We start from the raw sequence: 22,242 nt of genomic DNA, 5'->3' as shown, positions 1-22,242 counted from the left end.
CATCCACGGCCACGCCCAATGTTCGCCAAGTTACGCACCACCTGGTCCTCCCATTGTTCTCTCTGTGCTCCTCGCCTTCTTGTGCCACCCGAAACATTAGCGAACACCAACTTTGCAGGTTTGATATCCGGCATTCATCGTATCCTTCTGGCTTTTGGCCACCTTCTGGATGCTGGGTTCGCCGTAAAGTGCAGCGTCCTTCTCCGCCACACACCGTCCTTCTGCACACTGCCAAAGATCGTCCTTAGCAAGCGTTGCTCGAAAGTTCCGAGTGCTTGCAGGTCCTTCTCGTGTCCGTGTCTCGTGTCCGTAGAGGACCACCGGTCTTATCAGCGTCTTGTACATGGTGCACCAAGTCATGGGTGAATCTTTTTAGACCGTAGCTTCTTCTGCAGCCCATAGTAGGCACGACTTCCACTGATGATGCGCCCAGGGGGAATGACACTTTCTTTGCTAACCGAAATGATCCGCATTTATCCATTGCTAACCGTTGCAGTCGTTAACCGTGTCTAACTGCAGCTCAGTTAACAGTGGTTAGCGACGGCTAGGAACGGATAAATGCGGATTTCCCAGTTAGAAAAGGAAGTGTCAATCCCCCTGGATGCGCCTTCGTAATTTACGACTAGCATTGTTGTCAGCCGTCAGTAAGGATCCGGGATAGACAAATTCCTCCACCACCTCGAAGGTATCCGCGGCTATCTTCACATTAGTACCTAGACGGACCCGGTCGTGTTCGGTTCCGCATGTACTTTGTTTTGGACGCATTCTCCAGCAGTCTTCGCTGCTTCGCGTTCTAGGTAGGTCTACACTGCACAGCTCTGCCACCGTTCCAAATGTGAAAATCGTCAGCCGGCTGTTGAGCCCGGCTCGTCGCTTCGCACCTTCCAGAGCAATGTTGAAGAGTGGGCATGAGAGTCCATCACCTTATCGCAGTCCCCGGCGAGATTCGAACAAACTAAATAGTTCATCCGAAACCCTTACGTAGTTTTGCACACCGTCCATCGTTGCTTTAATCAGTCAAGTCAGCTTCCCAGGAAAGTCGTTTTCGTTCATGATTCTCCGTAGCTATGTGCGGTCGATACTGTCGTATGCCACTTTGAAGTCGATGAACAGATGTTGATCCAATTTAGAGAAAAGCTGGCAGAAACTCAATTTTTGAACATGTATTTATTGGGATACAGTATATCGAGCATTCATCCTTAAAAACAGGAGCACTGACTGGCGCTTAAAAAATGGGGAAATATTGATTTTGTATCTCGTTATAGCATTGACTAGCTGCTGATGGAAAAGTACTGAATTTTTGATAAAGAACACAGACAAGTTCAACCACTACAAAATTATGGTAATATAAGTAATTCAACTGCTTTCAAAAATTTATTTGTTTGTTCTTGTGTGTATTAGACATCTGCAATGTAGCAAGAGATCAAAACAACACTTTTGGCATCAAAATTGTCATTGCATATCATTAGTACGAGAAATTCTTACACTTCGACTTCAAAGTGTCTTACAAATCGCTCCCCGTTACTCCACGCGGGGATATTCCGTTCAAATGCTCGTTTATGTAAGCAGATTATGAAAAAATGATTTTTTTGAGAATTTTTATGAAAAAGAGTCATTTTTCAAAAATTGCCCTGACGGAACCTTTAAATGATTTTTTAGAAAATCGAAATGCTTCAAATATGCATATCTTTCATTTAAGGGTTGAGCACCTTGACTTTTCGAACATCGATTTTTTTTTTTGGACAACCTAGTGCAGAATCAGTTAAGAAAAAATGCAACTGCCAAGAACTGTCAAAACAATAGCGCAATGATGATATGTGTATAGTTAAGTTGTATGGAAAACATCCATTTTGCTCGAATTTTGTTCGATGAAATCGACAAATAAGAAAAATGTCATTAAAATTAAATTGAGCGCTAAATCATGTTCCAATACATTCGTTTAGGCTAAAACTAGCAGGCTACTATGATTTGGCAATTTACGCCAAGTATTTTCAAATCTGGACTACTGTGTGTTGGGACCTAGTATTTACGGTATTTCTGGAGGATTTGCCGTACGGTGAAGATCTGGGCCGTTGTCGACCGGCCGTCGATAAAGCCAGCTTGATAACTTCTCACGAACTCATTCATACAACTCTTTGTAGGCAGCATCCAAAATAATGATCGCTCTGAAGTTCTCACATTCCTAATGGTCGCCTTCCTTCCACTCCTCCGGTAGCTGTTTGGTTCTCCAGATCCTGACTATCAGCCGGTGGCCAACTTTTTTGGGCCCATCTTGCCGAGTTCAGCTGATGAGGCGAGTCTGCTCCGAACGAGGTGAAAAGTTTCGGATGTTAACAAGACTTTTTAGGGCATGAAAATTGGTTATCCAGTTCAAGAATTCTTAATATCAACTCCGTTAATAGTGATAAACTATTCTCCCTTATAATCTCCCATATAACCGCTTTGGAGATCACTCCGTTGTGTTAGTTTAATCAATCGACGATTTTGATGTTCACATTTATTTCTTTTCTGGGTGAATTGATTCTGGGTGTCAAAGTTGCTCAAGCAATTAATGTCGACGTTGCTTTTAAATTTTGTATAAGTGTGCCGAACTATATCGTGGTTCCACTGCGTCTTCATTAAGCACTCATATTGGAGCCCAACCAAAAGGTTCCAATGCTTGAAGAATATTACACCAAAATTGGACTCCCCTCTTCCTGATGTTTGATGCTCTTCTATGATGGATAATAAAGTTTATTTTAATTTTCTTTTTTCAGAAATTCACCTTTATTAGTTTTTTGTAGAATTTTTCATTATTTTTTGTTTATTTAGAATTTGAGTACACTCCAGAAAAAGGAAATACGAACAATTATTATGATCCAAAAGTAACATCTTAAGCAAATAAAAATTGGGTAAAGATCATTACCTGAATAGTTTTATCATTTGATAATAAGTGCAGTAAATTGTCGCAATTATACTTTAAATATTTTCAAGGTAGAATTTTAAATAAAATAACAACTGATATTTGGATTTTTTGCCATGTTCGTTCGTTACAAAAAATAGATTGAGGACTTCAAAAAATCGATAAAATTCTAAAGATAAAGATTGCCGCTATCTCTTTAGACTCTAGAGGATATCCGGATAGCCTACTTTTATATTTTTTTTCAGAAAATTCAGGAAATTCGGCGTCACATATAATACAATCAGAAATGTATGCTTTTTAGTTTTTGAGATTTTTTTTTTGAAAATTGAAAGTCATATCTTTTAATACTAGCCACTCTAAAATAATATGATATTGTAAATCCCCGAAAAACCATGAATTGTATAGCATTTATGAGTGTTTTATCCACATTTTTACAAGGAGTCAAAATATAATAAAATTTAAAAAAATGTCATGAAAGTTTGACATTTTCATTTTCAAAAAATCATTTATCAAAAACTCGAGAAAACATACATCTCTAATGATGATAAACCTGGGCGAGTTAGTGGAATACCTGCTAATGAAAAGAAAATCGATTTAGGTTATGTTATGGTTTTGATAGCAAATTTACCTTACCTTAAATACCTTAGGACCATGAAAACGTGAATAAAACTATTATACTTGCATATTTTTGCACCTTAACACAATTTGGGCATTTTCAAATTTTCTTAAAAACAAAAACTATTATTTTATTAAATAAAAAAAGAAGTTGAAAATCGATAAGCTAGTTCAAAAAACAAATTTAGTTTTGAAGAATTTTGATTTTTTTTTGGACCTTGGAACCTTGGAATTGCTCACTTTAATGGAGAAATAAAAAATACACTAGTTTAAAGCATTTTTAACTCGGTAAGCCGATGATCATTTCCAGTGTAGAATCATACCCTGAGTTTGAAAACGTGAAGGTATAATAGTTATTTATGTAACGAGTTGCAAAATGATGATTTTTACAGCACGAGAAAATATAATCACTCTAATATGATCATTTCCATGAGCATCATCATGCTTCCAGGTGGTTGTACGAGATCAATCACGTGTTCCATCAAGCTAGACGCAAAACTTGAATCAAGTAAGCTGTGCTATAACCGTCACAGTTCTTCAAGCTCTTGACGTGGAAACACACACTGCAAATTTTGTTTACTGGTATTCAGCAAACTTTGCTGATTTTTTTTGTGCTGATTGCGTTCAGTAATACGAGTTTACTGAGTATCAGCAATAATTTTTCAACTTGCTGAACCATCCAGCAATTTTGACAGTTGATCAGCAATGTTGTGCTGAAATTCAGCAAAAATGTTGCTGAAACTCAGCAATTTATTTTGCTGATTTTTTTTGTGCTGGAAGCATTTCAAAAAATTTGGTGTGCAGGTTGTTTCCCAATCAATAGCATTTTGATTCATATTGCTGTGTGCATTCGAAATGCAAATATCAAATGCGGGAGCACCAAATGCGGTAAGATTTTCTAACAAGTAACCCAATGTCAGTGGGAGCTTTTGAATCCTATGTTGGCGGTGGTTTTGATTATGGTTGCTAAGTTGCCTTTGATAACACTGTGTTACCGCGTTTGGAGCGCATTTGCATCTTGAACGCACACAGCAATAATGCAACCCAAATGAGTTGCATTATAAATTATAATGCAACTGCTTTTAATAGTAAGGAAAAGTAGGCCGTAGTGACACTTAAACGGCAAGTACACGGTGTACAATATTTAAAAGGTGATACCTTCCGGAAATCTGACAGTTTTTTGATGACGTAATTCAAATCGTTCATAGGCACAATGATCTAGTACTCCTCACCAATTTGTTCCACGTAAAACGATAAGAACGACGTCACATGTTTACATCCATTCGTCTCCGTATCCACTGGTGCATGCTTCGTGTTGTCCCTTGTCTAGTGTTAAGTTTCATATTCAGTCTGTACAGCCTCCGGCTGAAGACGGTGTCCGCGTCTTTTTTAAAAAATGATGTTAACATAGGTTACTACAGCCTGCCTTGTGATATTTATGCCGTGGGCAAGTATAAAATTCCAAGTTGCAAAAAAAATATATGACATCGTAAAGCTCGATTTCAAAAGTGAAACTTTTGTAAAATTGCTCTTTTCAAATGAAATGTGGAAGTAGTGATTTTCAAATAACTCAACGTACATATGTACAGATGAGTAACAGATTGAGTGAGTTGATAAAAGTAGTGTTTTACAGGGAATTCCCGAAATTTATATCAAAATACACTGATTGGAATTTGTTTTTCGAATTTTTTGGTACGTATGATCAAATTTAAAATATTGATTCTTGATTGGCAATTTACCGTAAATATCTATGGACACTTCAAAATTCTGATAAAAATCTGGTCACAGTTTATGCAATCCATGTTCATGTTTGAATTGACCATTTGTCAATGAAAACCAGGAAAACTAGATGAAAGGCGCCTTATCCTACATTACCTTTTTTAGCATCTGTTCTTTTTTATGCGGCGTAAAAACTTAAAAAAATAAATGTGTATAAAAACCTTCAGTAAAAATTACTTGGTGTACTCGTCACGTAATTCAATATTAAACGCTGTATTACATACTTCAAACATGAGCGATGTCTTACTTTACCTTACAGGTCAGACATAGGAGTCTCCATTTATGGTTGTACGTCTCCAGTTTCGCACTTTGCGAAGGGTCCGGAAATCGTCCTTCACTTTATCGACTCATCTATCTCGTTGCGCACCACGACTTCTTCTACCGGTCAGATGGCTCTCGAGAACCATTTTAGTCGGATTGCTATCCGACCTCCTGATGACGTGACCCGCCCACCGTAGCCTCCCGATTTTCGCGGTATAGACGATAGTTGGTTCTCTCAGCAGCTGATGCAGCTCGTGGTTCATTCGGCTTCTCCAAGTCCCGTCTTCCATCTGCACTCCACCGTAGATGGTACGCAACACCTTCCGTTCGAAAACTCCGAGGTCGCGTTGGTCCTCTGCACGTAGGGTCCATGTTTCGTGTCCATAGAGGACGACCGGTCTAATCAGCGTTTTGTATATAGTTAACTTCGTGTTGCGGCGAACTTTATTCGATCGTAGAGTTCTGCGGAGTCCAAAGTAAGCACGATTTCCTGCCACAATGCGCCTCTGAATTTCTCTGCTGGTGTTGTTGTCGGCGGTCACCAGTGAGCCCAAGTACACGAATTCTTCAACCGCCTCGATTTCATCACCGTCGATATTAATTCGGGGTGGCGGGTGCGGTGATTCCTCCCTGGAGCCCTTTGCCATCAGGTATTTTGTCTTCGACGCATTAATCAGATTTGCCTGGCTTCATTCTTTAGTCGGATGTACGTTTCCACCATCGTCTCAAATTTGCGGACTATAATATCAATATCATCAGTGAAACGAAGCAGCTGAATGGACCTCGTGAAAATCGTTTCACTCGTGTTTATCCCCGCTTTTCTTATTTACACCCTCTCTAAAGCAATGTTAAACAGCAAGCACCAAGTAATGACCATCACCTTGCCGTAACCCTCTGCGTGATTCGAAGGGACCCGAGAGTGTCCCTGATACTCGAACTACGCACATCACTCGATCGATCGTCGCCTTGATCAATCAATTCAGTTTAACTGGTCTCGATGGATTGCATCATACGCCGATTATAAATCGATGAACAAGTGATGTGTAGGCACATTGAAGTGTGTTTACCCATGAACCGAGCCTGATTTTTTCCTGGGCAAGTACATCGCTCACCACATGAATGATACACTTGCAAAAAAATACGATCTGCTCATCTTATGTTTACCGAATAATATATTACAGGCATACCTCGATATGTAGTACGTACACCACCGCTTCGTTTAGTGTACATACTATACTAAAACCTCTTTTTATGCATGTTTTTTTTATGCACTTTTAATTTATGCACCTTTTTTTATGCCCTGCATAAAAAGAGGGAGAGCTACTCAGAACCAATATTGTGCATAAGAATATTTAATAACGACAGGAACTATTGCAACGGCGACCGGGGGGTGTTTACAGGTGAGAGCAAAGGAAGGTTACAGGTTCGTTTTTGGGTGTGTCCGAAGGTCTCACGTGCGTTACATGGGCTCCGAGTGGGTCTTAAGGGGATTTCGGAGTCATTTTAGGAGTCTCAGAGCATTTTAAGCTGGTTTCAAAACCGTTATGGAGGCGTTTTAAGGGGTTTTGGTTTAGGAGGATTTTTTTTCGACATTTCAAGATGTTCCAGATCACTTTCGGCGTGATTCAGAGGCATTACGGAAGCGTTACGGAGGAGATTTCGGGGTGTTCGGAGCCTCTCAGGTGCGTTACATGTAATCCGAGGGGGTTTAAGGGGGATTTCGGGAGCATTTCAAAATATTTCAGAGCATTTTCGGCGTGATTCAGAGGCATTACGGAAGCGTTACGGAGGAGTTTTCGGGGTGTTCGGAGCCTCTCAGGTGCGTTACATGGGGTCCGACGGGGTTTTAGGGGGATTTTGGAGGCATTTTAAGACGTTTCAGAGCATTTTCGGCGAGATGCAGAGGCGTTACTTATGCGTTATGGAGGAGTTTTCGGGGTGTTCGGAGCTTCTCAGGTGCGTTACATGGGGTCCGAGGGGGTTTAAGGGGGATTTTGGAGGCATTTCAAAATGTTTCAGACCATTTTCGGCGTGATTCAGAGGCGTTACGGAAGCGTTACGGAGGAGTTTACAGGGTGTTCGGAGCCTCTCAGGTGCGTTACATGGGGTCCGAGGGGGATTAAGGGGGATTTTGGAGGCATTTCAAGACGTTTCAGAGCATTTTCGGCGGGATGCAGAGGCGTTACTGATGCGTTATGGAGGAGTTTTAGGGGTGTTCGGAGCTTCTCAGGTGCGTTACATGGGGTCCGAGGGGGTTTAAGGGGGATTTTGGAGGCATTTCAGGATGTTTCAGACCATTTTCAGCGTGATTCAGAGGCGTTACGGAAGCGTTACGGAGGAGTTTTCAGGGTGTTCGGAGCCTCTCAGGTGCGTTACATGGGGTCCGAGGGGGATTAAGAGGGATTTTGGAGGTATTTCAAGACGTTTCAGAGCATTTTCGGCGAGATGCAGAGGCGTTACTTAAGCGTTACGAGGAGTTTTCGTGGGGTTCGGAGCCTCTCAGGTGCGTTACATGGGGTCGGAGGGGGTTTAAGGGGGATTTTGGAGGCATTTTAAGACGTTTCAGAGCATTTTCGGCGGGATGCAGAGGCGTTACTGATGCGTAACGGAGGAGTTTTCGGGGTGTTCGGAGCTTCTCAGGTGCGTTACATGGGGTCCGAGGGGGTTTAAGTGGGATTTTGGAGGCATTTCAAAATGTTTCAGACCATTTTCGGCGTGATTCAGAGGCGTTACGGAAGCGTTACGGAGGAGTTTTCAGGGTGTTCGGAGCCTCTCAGGTGCGTTACATGGGGTCCGAGGGGGTTTAAGGGGGATTTCGGAGGCATTTTAAGACGTTTCAGAGCATTTTCGGGGTTTCGAAGCCTCTCAGGTGCGTTACATGGGGTCGCCGGGGGGTTCAACGGGGATTTTTGAGGCATTTCAGGAAGTTTCAGAGCAGACTCTGAAATACCTTAAATCGCCCCTCAAACCTCATGCACCCTTTAAAGTCTCCTGAGATCCATTGAATTGCCCCTAAAGCCCCTTGGAACGCCCCTGAAACCCACTTTATACTATTGAAATACCCCAGAATTCTCCGTAATCCCATGAAAAAACAAAAAAAAATCTTGACAGAACACCCTTGTAAGGCTCCTCAAACCCCCCGAAACAACCCCTTAAAACGCCCCTGAAGCCCCTTGGAACCCCCTTTTTGGGCTCTCTGGGAACATTCTGGAAACCCCCTTAGCCCCACCTCGTCTGCCCAGGAGCAAGATCTGTTCTCGCAAACTAGATTTTCTAATTAAATCCCAAACTTAATTTATGCATAAATTTCCCTCTTTTTATGCCTTTTTTAATTTATGCACATTTTTAATTTATGCAGTCCCAGCCATGTGCATAAAAAGAGGTTCCAGTGTATCGAATCACAAATTTTAATTTCATTTATCATTTTTAAAATATTACGTCTAGAACGTCAGGACCGAAAATATCTGTTTAGTGCTCTGAGGATTCTTTGTAGATACATTTCGTCTCTGGGAAGTTATATTGATTTTATTAGAGTTATCTTTTAGAACCATCCAATCTGATCTAGATATAATAAAATCGATCTAAATCAATTACATTTTGTTATAGAAGCTTCCTGGGTAGATTTTATCTGCAATATTTAATGCATTTCTCATTTAGAATCCGGACGGTGAAAAACACTTTATCTCTTTATTTTTCACACATTATCTCTCTTTTTCTGTTTTATATTCCTTAAATATCTACACAATGGTGGGCTCACCAAAGAAGTTCAAACCTCTACAGATCCCTTGTGTGCATTTTTAAAAATCAGTACGCGAGTCTCAAGGCTATCATCCTTGTACACATCTGGTGTTATCATCGTGATGTATGAAAGAGCTGTCTAGAGCTCGAACTTCCTGCCAAATCATGGAATTCCAAGCAAATTTATCCATAAATGCAAACATTAACCTTTCGGGGACACTTCCTCATGACGTGGTTACCAATATCTGAGAACATTACCCATAATGGTTTTGGAAATATTAGCATTTTTCGCAACTATCTTAGCTGACCACGTTAAATTTTCATCGTGTCTGTGCAAGATTGTTCACATTAAAAAGTACCGTAAACCGGGGTCAAATTGATCTCCGGGTCGAAATTGATCAGGCGTTTTTCAGTTAGTTTAAGCATACTTTATATAGTTTCTTTCCAAGTTTCGTGATGCAGGAGTCCTATACTAAACGATACATGTGAGAAAACTATTTACAACATACTTTATCTAACGGAAAAACGTCTGATCAATTTCAACCCGGAGATCAATTTGACCCCGGTTTACGGTACTAGATTATGATCGTACTGCCAACGATACATTATGGCGATTATAATTGAGAGCATAACAATAAATTAGACCTTGCGTCCGGATTCTAACTGAACTATGCTTTATTGCAGTGATATTTTCAAAATCTTCTGAACATTGTTCCTTCTAGGACTCTTTGAAGAGTTCCTTTCACAAGGAATCCCTGAATGTAATTACTGGAGGAATTTCATGGAACAGGTTCCTGAAGAAATTCTGGAATTCCCGGAAGTATTTCAGAAGTGATACTTGGAGAAATTTTGGAAGGAATCTTCAAAGGAATCACTGGAGAAGATCCTGGAACCTCCTTAGGAATCGCAAAAGAAACTCCTGGAAAACTAAGAAATAGCTCTCAGAGAAATCCTGAAAAGAATTCCAGGAGAAATCTTGGAAGCAATCTCAGAAGGAGTGCCTAAAGAAATCCCAGAAATTACTTCTGAAGAAACCCTTGATAAAATCTCTTTAGGAATCTCAGGCAGAACTCCTGGAAGAATCCCAAAGGAAACTTCTAATGGATTCTCAATTAAATTCCTGGAAGAATGTCATAAAAAGTTCCTAGAAGAAATCGCTCCAAGAAAGGAACTCCTGGAGGAATCTCTGGAAGAATGCCAGGGCTTATCCCTGACGGCGGTACTGGAGGAATTCCAGAAGGAGCTCCCAAAGAAACCCCACCAGATTATTGAATAAGTAGATTTTTTGCAATCGTGTAGTATGAACCGCAACCCTACCAGGATCCCACAATAATTTTCACAACTCCAGTGGTAGTTTGCTCAAACCCCAAGCGAAATTTGTTTCTCCGAATCTCGCAATTTTGGTTCTCCCAGAAAAAAATGAATTGTCACATTAACTATGTGCGCTCGGACCATACATTTCAATTTCAACCCGAGAAAGCCAACGAAATTGGTATGTCAAATCTCCCAATCGTAAACAACAAGGCCAGGAAACGTCAAAAACTTAGAAAAAAACCTTTAGCAACCGTGGCGTGCAGTGCCCTATGAAACTCACAGTTGTTAAAATTTTCAAACAACCTGAGAAGCAGGCTGCCCTAGTTGGGATGTAACGCCAAAAAGATGATGCGAGATATGATGACTTATAAATAAATGTCATCACTCACTGGCTCTGTAAAGCGAACAGAAGAATAGTGCAAACCTTTCATCAAATGTATTCGTCCACGTCTTTAATTTCGCTAAATTTTAAAACTGTTTAATAAAAATCCGCGTTATGGGCGTCTGCATCACACAAATTCATAGTATAAGAGTATCTGCTGTAACATACTATTCTAATGATTCGAACTCATTTTTGAAGATTTAAAAATAACTAAATTTTGATGCACGTACTATTGAGGCAAAATGTACGTACTATCGAGGTACGCCTGTATTTGAAGCTGATTCTGTCACATTCGCCCGAAAACCATTCGCCCGAATCACAAACGCCCGAATGACAAACGCCCGAATTCCAATCGCCCGAATAGACCATTCGCCTGAAAAGACCATTCGCCCGAAAAGACCATTCACCCGAATGACCATTCGCCCGAAAAGATCATTCGCCCGAAAGACCATTCGTCCGAAAGTCATCCGCCGATTCCATGCAATTTCTTTGAACAAGCTTTTTTCCTAGTTTGCCATGATGAAAGACGCACGGTATACTTAATATCCGACCAATCGCAAGAACAGCTGGACTAGCGCCAATAATAATCACAAAAGCTTAGTTTGGAAGAACAGCCTATGTTTTGAAGAAGGCCTAATTTCTTGTGAAAATATTACATAATTGGTCATTAATTGTTATAGCATTGTTGATCGAGAGGATAGCGCCAAAACTTCAGCACAGAGTAGTCAATACTTTTAAATTAATAGTATTCACGATTGGTCTACTCGGAATAACTACGTATCGTTAAAATGAACAAAAGTTCATATAAATTAAAACGTGTGAGCTAACGGATTCAGAAAAAACACCAAAATCGCGAGAATGCAGCATTCTTATTTGAATAAGCTGTTTTTTTTTGAATCCATGTTTTGAATCCAGAAATTGTTTTAACGTCAAGGTTCCCCATAAAATAACAAATTAAAAGAACAGCCCATGATTGAAAGAAGGGCAAATTTATGGTAAAAAATGACATCAAAATGTATTTAATTTCCTTGAAGGTAGAACTAGAAAGAAAAGCCTATTAACAAAAGAAGGGACAATTCCAATGAATGTTTTCACAGCAATATTGCTGAAAATGTTTTTAACAGTATAAGTCTTATATCAGACTGTGTTCAAAGAAAGCAATATGCGTGTACGGCGCCTAAATTGATTTCAGAAAAGTATTTCCAAGATTATTATGGTTTTCGGGCGAATGGTCTTTCGGGTGAATAGTCTTTTCGGGTGAATGGTATTTCGGGCGAATGGTCTATTCGGGCGAATGACTTTCGGGCGTTTGTTACATTCGGGCGTTTGTCATTCGGGCATTTGGAATTCGGGCGAATGGTTTTCGGGCGAATGTGACAGAACCTTTGAAGCTACCTTATTCAATTTGAATTTTTGTATAGTTCTCATAGATTCTGAACCTCTGTGTTACCGATTCACAAGTGGAATCAAACAGAGATTAATTACGGCCTCATCCTGAAGAAGGGGAGTACGTGCTGATGGACGGCATTCTTGCCTTTTGTCCGGTCCAAGGTCCAACCATGGCTTCAGAAGCAGCACAATGGAGATTGTGTCAGTGGCTCTATGGACCAGCAAGTTTAAACCCGAAGAATGGAAAATAAATTTTCGCCGTGAATGGGAATGGAACTTTTCCATCGCCGGGACAATGCGGCCAGGAAACGGAACTATCCATCACAGTGCAACATCACCAGTAGTAGCGAGCGGCAACCAGTCAGCCTGCCAGCCAGTCAGTACCTAGTCCATTACGGTGGCCGTTGGATGTTGGAAAGGAAAATTTACGGTCAGTTTTTGGATTCGTTTCGAATTTAAGGATTGTACGATTAAATTAACCATAGCTTAAGTGAAAATTCCTCACTGCCAACAGGCCTAGCTTATCTCGAGAAACTCATGGGAAACCACTTTTGCAAGTGGTCCATTAACACTCTTATTTACCACCACCACCACCAGCAGCAGCACCGCTGCTGACTGACTGCTTGAACACTGGAGGACTCAAGCGTACCATTTGGGCCAATCTGGGCTTTCGGGTTGATCTTTGTCCGTTCGAGTTGGGGGAAAAGTTTCTCTTTTGTGTTGAATGGAAAACTACAACTGCGGTCTGCTTTACGTGTTCTCTCTGTTGAGCTTTTACAACATTTCCTTTGAGAAGGAAAATTGGACAAGCTGGACCGGAAGGAGTTGGGAAAAAATGACGATGAGATTCCACAGATGGATGTTGCTTGTTGGTTTTTTTTTCATTTAAGTACAAGATGAGCGAAAAGAAGGAAATGACTTTTCCTTTGCACTTGCAGAAACGAAGCTAGCACACAGATTAGTAAACTTAATATGATTTTTCGGGATCAAATAAGTATGAACTCAAAAAAAAAAATAAAAGCCGAAATATCGGCACCAACATTTCAAAAGAGCGTAACTGCATTTACATACGATGCCTTCTCACAAAGCTGTGGAGCGTATCCCAACCCTCTCGAGCAATCCAGTAGCACAAATAGAAAGATAAAATCCTCCTCTTTCGGTTAATGGATGTGAATTGCGTGAGATGAATGAAATACTTCCCACAGCTCTGTGAGAAGGCATTGGTTGCAAAAGCAGTTACGCCCTTTTGAAATGTTGGTGCCGATATACTGATAGTTAATTAAGCTGGTATGCCTCGCTTATAAGACAAACATTTTTGAGAAGTCTTTGTTGCCGCTCAATGAGAGACACATTGTAGTGCTGTTATAGAAAGCATATATGCATTTCAGCCACTGACATTTCTATAGGAAATTTTTCCTTCTTTAGTTTATAGGCTGTTCTTTCAAGTTATGTTAATGTAGTTTTCATTTAATGGTTAAACTTTTTGCTCGCGATTTTTTCCTTGTTAAATTTATAGGCTTTTCTTTTAACTTTTGTTACTGAAATAATTATTGACTCCTTAGGGACTTATTTTTCAATCAGAAATTTTGCCTTCTTTTTTTCAATAGCTGTTCTTTCTAATTGTACTGCAGAAATACACATTGACTACTTGTGCTTAGTGATCATCCCCTCTTGGATTGATAGGTAGATCCTAATAGTTACACTGTATAAGTAAACAATTTCATTTTGTTTGTTCATACAGGCGTTACGCCAAAAATTGAGAATTTTCGATCCCCCTCCCCCTGTTCTATACTAAATATATTGCTTGTTACACTTTTGCAAACCCCCCCACCCCTATAAGCGTGACTACAATAAATCATAAACGTATTTGACCAAAAAATACTCAAGCAATTAGGCAGAAATTTTCTAGGCGGTTCTAATTTTACTTTAAAATTAAAAAAAAATCTTGAATATTTTATTTGTGTCCCCCCCTCAAAATGTTGAATTCCGACTAAAATTTTCCGAGAGGGGAGGGGGGGAGGTGGGTGACATGAGAGATATCGAAATTTGTGTCAGCCTCAGCGGCACGGTAAAGGCTGGGTATGCTGCGCAATTCAGATCCCATTGTGATCCACTAGCCTCTGCCCAGCAACTCCTATCCCTACCTCCACGCGGTACCGGCCGGAAACTATGAGCAACCTTAGGGAAGATCGGGTAACCAACCCCGGTGGGAACTTTGGTCGTAGGCTGACAGGGAAGGGGGGGGGGGGGGTTTGTGTTGGACAGGATCCATGGTGCGATCGTTTAGAGGTAATCATACCATCTACCAGAGTTGCGGCAACACACGTGAGCTGGGAACAGCTTTTATAGTGATGGGCGACATGCAGAGGCGCGTGATCGGTTGGTGGCCGATCGACGAAAGAATGTGCAGGTTGAGGATCAAGGGCCGATTCTTCAACTTCAGCATAATAAACGTGCACAGCCCACACTCCGGAAGTACTGATGATGACAAGGACGCATTTTACGCGCAGCTCGAACGCGAGTACGATCGCTGCCCAAGCCACGACGTCAAGATCATCATAGGAGATTTGAACGCTCAGGTAGGTCAGGAGGAGGAATTCAGACCGACGATTGGTAAGTTCAGCGCCCACCAGCAGACGAACGGAAACGGCCTACGACTCATTGATTTCGCCGCCTCCAAAAGTATGGTCATACGTAGCACCTTTTTCCAACACAGCCTCCCTTATCGTTACATCTGGAGATCACCACAGCAGACAGAATCTCAAATTGACCACGTTCTGATTGACGGACGGCACTTCTCCGACATTATCGACGTCAGGACCTATCGTGGCGCTAACATCGACTCCGATCACTATCTGTTGATGGTCAAACTGCGCCCAAAACTCTCCGTCATCAACAATGTACGGTACCGGCGACCGCCACGGAACAACCTAGAGCAACTAAAACAACCGGATGTCACCTCAACATACGCGCAGAATCTCGAGGCCGCATTGCCAGACGAGGGCGATCTCGATGAGGCCCCTCTAGAGGACTGCTGGAGTACAGTGAAAGCAGCCATCAACGACGCAGCCGAGAGCACCATCGGAACGGACGTGGAACGGAATCGACAGAACGAATGGTTCGACGAAGAGTGCATAACGGTTTTGGAGGAGAAGAACGCAGCGAGGGCGGCAATGCTGCAGTAAGGGGCCCGACAGAACGTCGAACGTTACAAACAGAAGCGGAAACAGCAGACCCGCCCCTTTCGGGAGAAAATGCGCCGCCTGGAAGAAGCGGAGTGTGAAGAAATGGCACTGCCGTTCCCAAGAAACACGGAAGTTCTATCAGAAGCTCAACGCATCCCGCAACGGCTTCGTGCCGCGAGCCGAAATATGCAACGATAAAGACGGAGGCCTCTTGACGGACGGACGTGAGGTGATCGAAAGGTGGAAGCTGCACTTCGATCAGCCCTTGAACGGCGTGGAGAACGTAGGCACGGGAACCCACGGCAACGGAGGAAACGACGATGCCAGTGCAGCGGAGGACGGAAATGAACCAACTCCCACGCTGAGGGAAGTTAAGGGTGCCATTCATCAGCTCAAAATCAACAAAGCAGCTGGTAAGGATGGTATCACAGCTGAACTTATCAAGATGGGCCCAGAAAAGTTGGCCACCTACCTGCATTGGCTGATAGTCAGGATCTGGGAAACCGAACAGCTACCGGAGAAGTGGAAGGAAGGGGTAATCTTCCCCATTCACAAGAAAGACGACCATTTGGAATGTGAAAACTTCAAGGCGATCACTATTTTGAATGCTGCCTACAAAGTGCTTTCCCAGAGCATCTTCCGTCGTCTGTCACCTAAAACAAATGAGTTCGTGGGAAGTTATCGAGCCGGTTTCATCGACGGCCGGTCGACAACGGAAGAGATCTTTACCGTACGGCAAATCCTCCAGAAATGCCGTGAATACCAGGTCCCAACGCATCACCTGTTCATCGACTTCAAAGTGGCATACGACAGTATCTACCGCGCAGAGCTATGAAGAATCATGGACGAAAACGGCTTTCCTGGGAAACTGACAGAACTGATTAAAGCAACGATGGACGGTGTTCAAAACTGCGTAAGGGTTTCGGGTGAACTATCCAGTTCATTCTCATCTCGCCGGGGACTGCGACAAGGTGACGGACCCTCATGCCTACTCTTCAACATCGCTCTGGAAGGTGTGATGCGACGAGCCGGGCTCAACAGTCGGGGTACGATCTTCACAAAATCCGGCCAATTTGTCTGTTTTGCGTATGACATGGATATTATCGCTAGAACATTTGGAACGGTGGCAGAGCTGTACACCCGCCTAGAACGCGAAGCAGCAAAGGTCGGACTGGCGGTGAATGCCTCAAAAACAAAGTACGTGCTGGTAGGCGGAACCGAACACGACAGGATCCGTCTGGGTAGTAATGTTACGATAGACGGGGATACTTTCGAGGTGGTGGAGGAATTCGTCTACCTCGGATCCTTACTGACGGCTGACAACAACGTGATCCGTGAAATTCGGAGGCGCATCATCAGCGGAAGTCGGGCCTACTACGGGCTCCAGAAGAAACTGCGGTCGAAAAAGATTCACCCACGCACCAAATGCACCATGTACAAAACGCTAATAAGACCGGTGATTCTCTACGGGCACGAGACATGGACCATGCTCGAGGAGGACCTACAAGCACTCGGAGTTTTCGAGCGACGCGTGCTAAGAACGATCTTCGGCGGTGTGCAGGAGAACGGTGTGTGGCGGAGAAGGATGAACCACGAGCTCGCTGCACTTTACAGCGAACCCAGGTGAATCCAGAAGGTGGCCAAAGCCGGAAGGATACGGTGGGCAGGGCATGTTGCCGGACAACAACCCTTCAAACCTGGTGTTTGCAACTGATCCAGTTGGCACAAGAAGGCGTAGAGCGCAAAGAGCACGATGGGCGCGACCGAGGATGGAGAGCGGCTGCCACAAACCGAGTATTGTGGCGTACTTATTGTTGATTATGTGTTGTCTTTATGATGTTGAACAAATAAATGTATGTATGTATGTACAGGGTGGCAACGTGAAAGTGATACACTAGTTTGGGAGCCATACGTTGCCATTCATGTTATTGCATTGAAAACAAGTGTGCTTGGGGAAACGGGATCTTAGCCCCATTTTAAGAAACAAAGGATTCACGGATTGACTCTGAAGAATATTTCCGGCAGGGTTGCCAGACCTCGCGTTCTGCTCAAGACGCACGCTGCTCACAACATTTTTTTTGGACGAAATTTACTTTGGAAGCGTTTCTGAATAAACAAAATGATCGTGTGTATAAAGCAAGTCTTCGTGAAATTCCTGCCGACAAACGAGAGGTTCAACGATATCGAAGTGCTGCAGCGGTTTTGGGGCGCCATATCAACAAAAGGCCAATTACCATTGTTGTTCATCGACAGGGGCATAAAAATCAACAAAGAGTACTTTCTACAACACGTCATCAAAGATCACCTATTCCCCAGTGCCAAGAAACTGTTTGGAAAAGAAAGTTTTTGTTTCCAGCAGGACTTAGACCAAGCCCACCCGTGGGCTTCATACTACAAGCGCAACAGCACGTCGTTAACGATTTTTAATTTCGTTATCCACCCATTTTCGCACCGGTCGTTCGTTTCCATGTGAGTAAAATAATGATCGGTCGCCTTTGCGCACCGGTGGTCTCTATTCTATTCGTACCATCGTTTTTTTGCACTTATGTAAATCATCGCAATATTTTGTGTAATTCTATGGTGTTATTGCAAATCTTATTCAGTATAATAATCTGTGCTCATATTTTGAAAGAAGGGGTTTTGGATAAGACTGAAAACAGTTAGTAAAAATTGAACTCAAATAAATAATTCCCTTGGAGATTTGTACCAGTTTTGGTGCGTTTAAAGATATCATTTTCTCAATAATGTATAATTGTATTTAATCTCGGAATTCAAGCAATCTTTTTTTAAATTATATGTTTGTTGCTTACTGTATGACTTGTAGGTTGAATTTTTATCTAAAATAATATCCATCTCTTCAATATTCATGTTGCCTTTCTCGCAAGAAATTTATCTGAATTTGAGATTATGAGCATCTTTTTTAATAATTATTGAATAATTACATCCCTTGCATTTCTAACACATTTATAACGTAGTTGTCTCCTTCACAATTTCGCGTAGGTCAAGATTCTTGAATCCTGGTCATAGTAGAAGCTGTCTTCTAACAGTTTGCGATAGGTTTGCGCAACCTTTTTTCATTAACGTGTATTTTAACATCAGCTAATTCTATACTCAATCACAACCTTTTAGTAACAAAGCATCAATCGGGAATCTTAATATATATTGCGGTATTTTGGATGCTGTTATATGAATATTTTGTTGGAAGCAGATTCTATGCGCTTGAAGTAGACTGCGTATTTGTCAAAGTACATAATGAGCCCACTCTCCTTTTTGGCACTTCATACAACAATTGATGTATTTCAACATCCAACACCTTGCTTTTTCTATAACGAGGAACCTACAATATGGCAGTCCTGCACACCACCTATTTTAATTGATGAAACTTGGCAGCTGGACTACTTTTTTTTAAGATTTTTATCGGTATGATTAAAGTTTGTTTTTACAAAAAAAAAATATAACTGTAGTGTTTCTATGATATCTGAGTTGAGTTAGGTACAGTCAAGGCATCTTTGAAAAATCGTAACTACTCTTATCTAATCTCATACATACGCGGAATCACCCTGGAAAGCAATCGTGCTACTTTTCTTTTCAATACTGATGCTTGCAGCATATCAGAGATATGACACATGCATCAAAGCGGCCTGGTCTACTGCGTTGTATTTACGCACAAAGATGATTCTTAGAAATACTTGGAGTACAGAATATTTTATTTCGGCAAGGTACTTCTCGAATTTACAGGGGAGGAAGGATGCGTGGACATATTGTACTAAACAATCCTGATTACATGTTGATGAATATGTTTTGAATATATGAAAATGTGTATAATAGAGCTATGAATAAATGTGTAATATTGGAAAGATCTCCCAAATTGTTGGGTTGTTTTTATAGATCTAATGTCGAATCTCCTATTCTGTATGATCGGTGTTATTCACACGGGGTCTTCACAGATTTTTTTCTGCTTTGCCCTATTGTTTCTACAAGGGTGAAGTTACTTATTTCGCACACTTTCTTCCTAATGTCTCGTTTATTTAATTTATATTTTTAAATTTATTTTTAATAAACCACCCACTGACGACCACCATTTTCAAAAACAGCAATCAAACCAAAACTCCTTTGCCTTTTTGAAATATACACGACAAAACGAAACGCGAGGCACAGCTCTTTCAAAGCGGGGGATCTCAGCCCGGAAAGTGAAGAAAGAAATCCTTGTGGTAACTTATTACCGTCAAATGGTATCTTTTCGGGTGAGAAAATGCGCACATCTTCTCACCGAAATTTGCGACGGATGACGATAATTTTGGAACTTGTCGGAACGAACTTCGCGAGTTATTTATTTGGACATTTTTCTAAATGTGCAAAACTAAACTGTACTTGCTGCGTAGAAACCTCGGCTCAAACATGTACGTGTTAAAATAGCAAAACTCACTGAATCACTATGGATTTCTTCAAATATTAGTTTCGAAACGATCGGCCGAATCAAAAACTAAAGGTGCAATTATGAGCAATCGTAACTATTTTTAAGGAAAAACCAATACATTTTCGATATGCATGATCCTAAAATTGACGAAGAAGGGAAAACTTTATTCATAACATACTTAAGCAAAGCTTGTCAATTTAAACCTATTATTTTTCTGCGTTTGTATTGTCACTCTATCACAATTGTATGTCAGACAATTTGTTGTGTTATTCGTGTAACGATCTATGATATTAATTGGTTGAAAATTTCAAATATTTTTTGCAAACTAAAATAAATTCCTTCCTATACAAAACAAGAAAATCATTCTCTAGAAACTATACCTGGCAACAAATCCATACTCATGTTCTTTCGTCTCCTCTTTACGCTACCCAGAGAGCTAAACGCGAGAGAGCGCACGAGCCTACGGATAGAGACCGTACTTTGCGTGTCTCTATATTCTAAGCCCTGCTACGAACCGTACGTAAACTTTTCGCTTTCGAGCCCAACTTAGCAGCGACCGGTGCGGTTCGCTTCTTTGTTCGGGGCTCTACTTAACGTTAAAACGCTTGATGGAGCCCATGAGTGGGCTTGGTCTTAGTACCGACGCATAAGGCAGTAGTTGTTGAACAGTGATGCAAGCAAAATTTACCGTGCTTCATCAGCTCATCGGCATAGCTGGTTTCATCTCCCGATTTGAACCCACTGGACTTTTGAACATGGGAATACACGAAGAACTTGGTTTTGGATACCTTTGGTAAAAATTTGGGATGAAATGTCGGACGAAGAGGTGCGTGCGACTTGTAATAACTTCGAGAAGCGTCTGCGGGTCTAATTCAAAACAAACGGGAATGATACTAATTGAACTAAATATTTTGTAAGTTTAATAGTTTGTTGTGTTATTAAAAGTGAATTTACAGAAAAATATAATCCTGTTTGAATTTTGCATCAGTTTTCGAGTGTATCATTTCTACGTTGCCACCCTGTATGTATGTATGTACCCGATATTAATACCCGTTTGAAATTAACTGTGAAGAAACTGCGACTTGAATACATGCTGGATCACATTCAAAGCATATGATTTATCAAGAATTTCTTTTTTTTTTTGTTTTCATTGATAGACATTCTTCCGCATTTGAGTCTATGAATAAAATCTGTTTATCCCACCAGATAATTGCGGGGCGTAGAGATGCTGATAATGAAATTGTATCAGATTGTTTGTGTATTTTATCCGGCAACTACAGCATCACTAATTTATATGTTGGGGTATCTCGTGTCGTGTCTTGACATTAAGTGCTCCAGATATTTCCACGACACATATCAACAAAAACGATACCAAAAATAAACCTGAATTTCCTACCATTTTGAGGTATAAAATGCTGCCCTTCATGCGACTAAATTCAGTTCTTTCTAAGCAGTACAAAGTAACCCATTTCAACAGCAATCGCAAGCGCAAAAATGAAGTTCACTCTTCTCGCATTGATGGTCCTCGTGGTTCTGGCGGTGGTCCATTCGGCTCCAGCAAATGATCCGAATGATAACTCTCCTGGCTCACCGGCTGGCAGTCCCAGACGTGGACGGGAGCAATTCCTGGTCGGTGGAAACAAGGACACCAGCTTCGAGGTCGGTGGAGTCAAGCAGGAACATGGCAGACCCGGACATGGCCGTGGTTAGAGAATATTGAAATTTGAAGCAGTTCGAGTTGATTAACAAGTGATCATTAGTGGTGTTAATGGAAAATCATTGTAAAAAGTTTACATATTTAATGGATCAATTAAGCTAGTTTATAAGCAGTTTAAGTTAATAAAGTTATTGTGGCTGACAGAAAATCAGTAAGTGGTTTTGAACGTATTAAATGAAAAACTGTAGGCCAGACCTCGATTCTTTTGAACAATGTTTGCGCCTAAAGTGCTCAAGATCTAGGTCTCAATTTCTTGAAGCAGTTCTTACTGTTGAAAACCATTCGTTTGGGCTAAAGCTAAAGTACTCTCACCAACGATTCATTTGATCTATGCACCCTTTTCGACAAGAATCCCTTTTCCAAAGCGATAGTTTAAACTAAATAACCCTCAAACTAAAACATCCACACCCCAAAAGCACTCATCCAAAGTGCATTGCACGAAACTTTATGTAGATTATTTAGTAATTAAAGTCTCGTTCGCACTACATCCTCCAACACATAAAACAAGCGAAGCGGTTCCGGTTTCAGTAAAAGTGTTTCCAC

The 22,242-nt window shown here is 41.4% G+C and overlaps 1 long non-coding RNA gene across 1 annotated transcript in view; it reads left to right on the top strand.

The window, feature by feature from the left end:
- Nucleotides 1-21,835, top strand: part of LOC134288553 (uncharacterized) — a 107,688-nt gene extending 85,853 nt beyond the window's left edge. The window contains exon 3 of the long non-coding RNA XR_009998008.1: nucleotides 21,460-21,835. This is a non-coding gene — a long non-coding RNA (uncharacterized LOC134288553). The remainder of the gene's footprint in view (nucleotides 1-21,459) is intronic.
- The last annotated feature ends 407 nt before the right edge of the window (nucleotides 21,836-22,242 follow it).

Source organism: Aedes albopictus, chromosome 2 (assembly GCF_035046485.1).
Source record: "Aedes albopictus strain Foshan chromosome 2, AalbF5, whole genome shotgun sequence".
Taxonomy (NCBI): Eukaryota; Metazoa; Arthropoda; class Insecta; order Diptera; family Culicidae; genus Aedes; species Aedes albopictus.
This window is presented reverse-complemented; position numbering and strand designations above follow the sequence as displayed.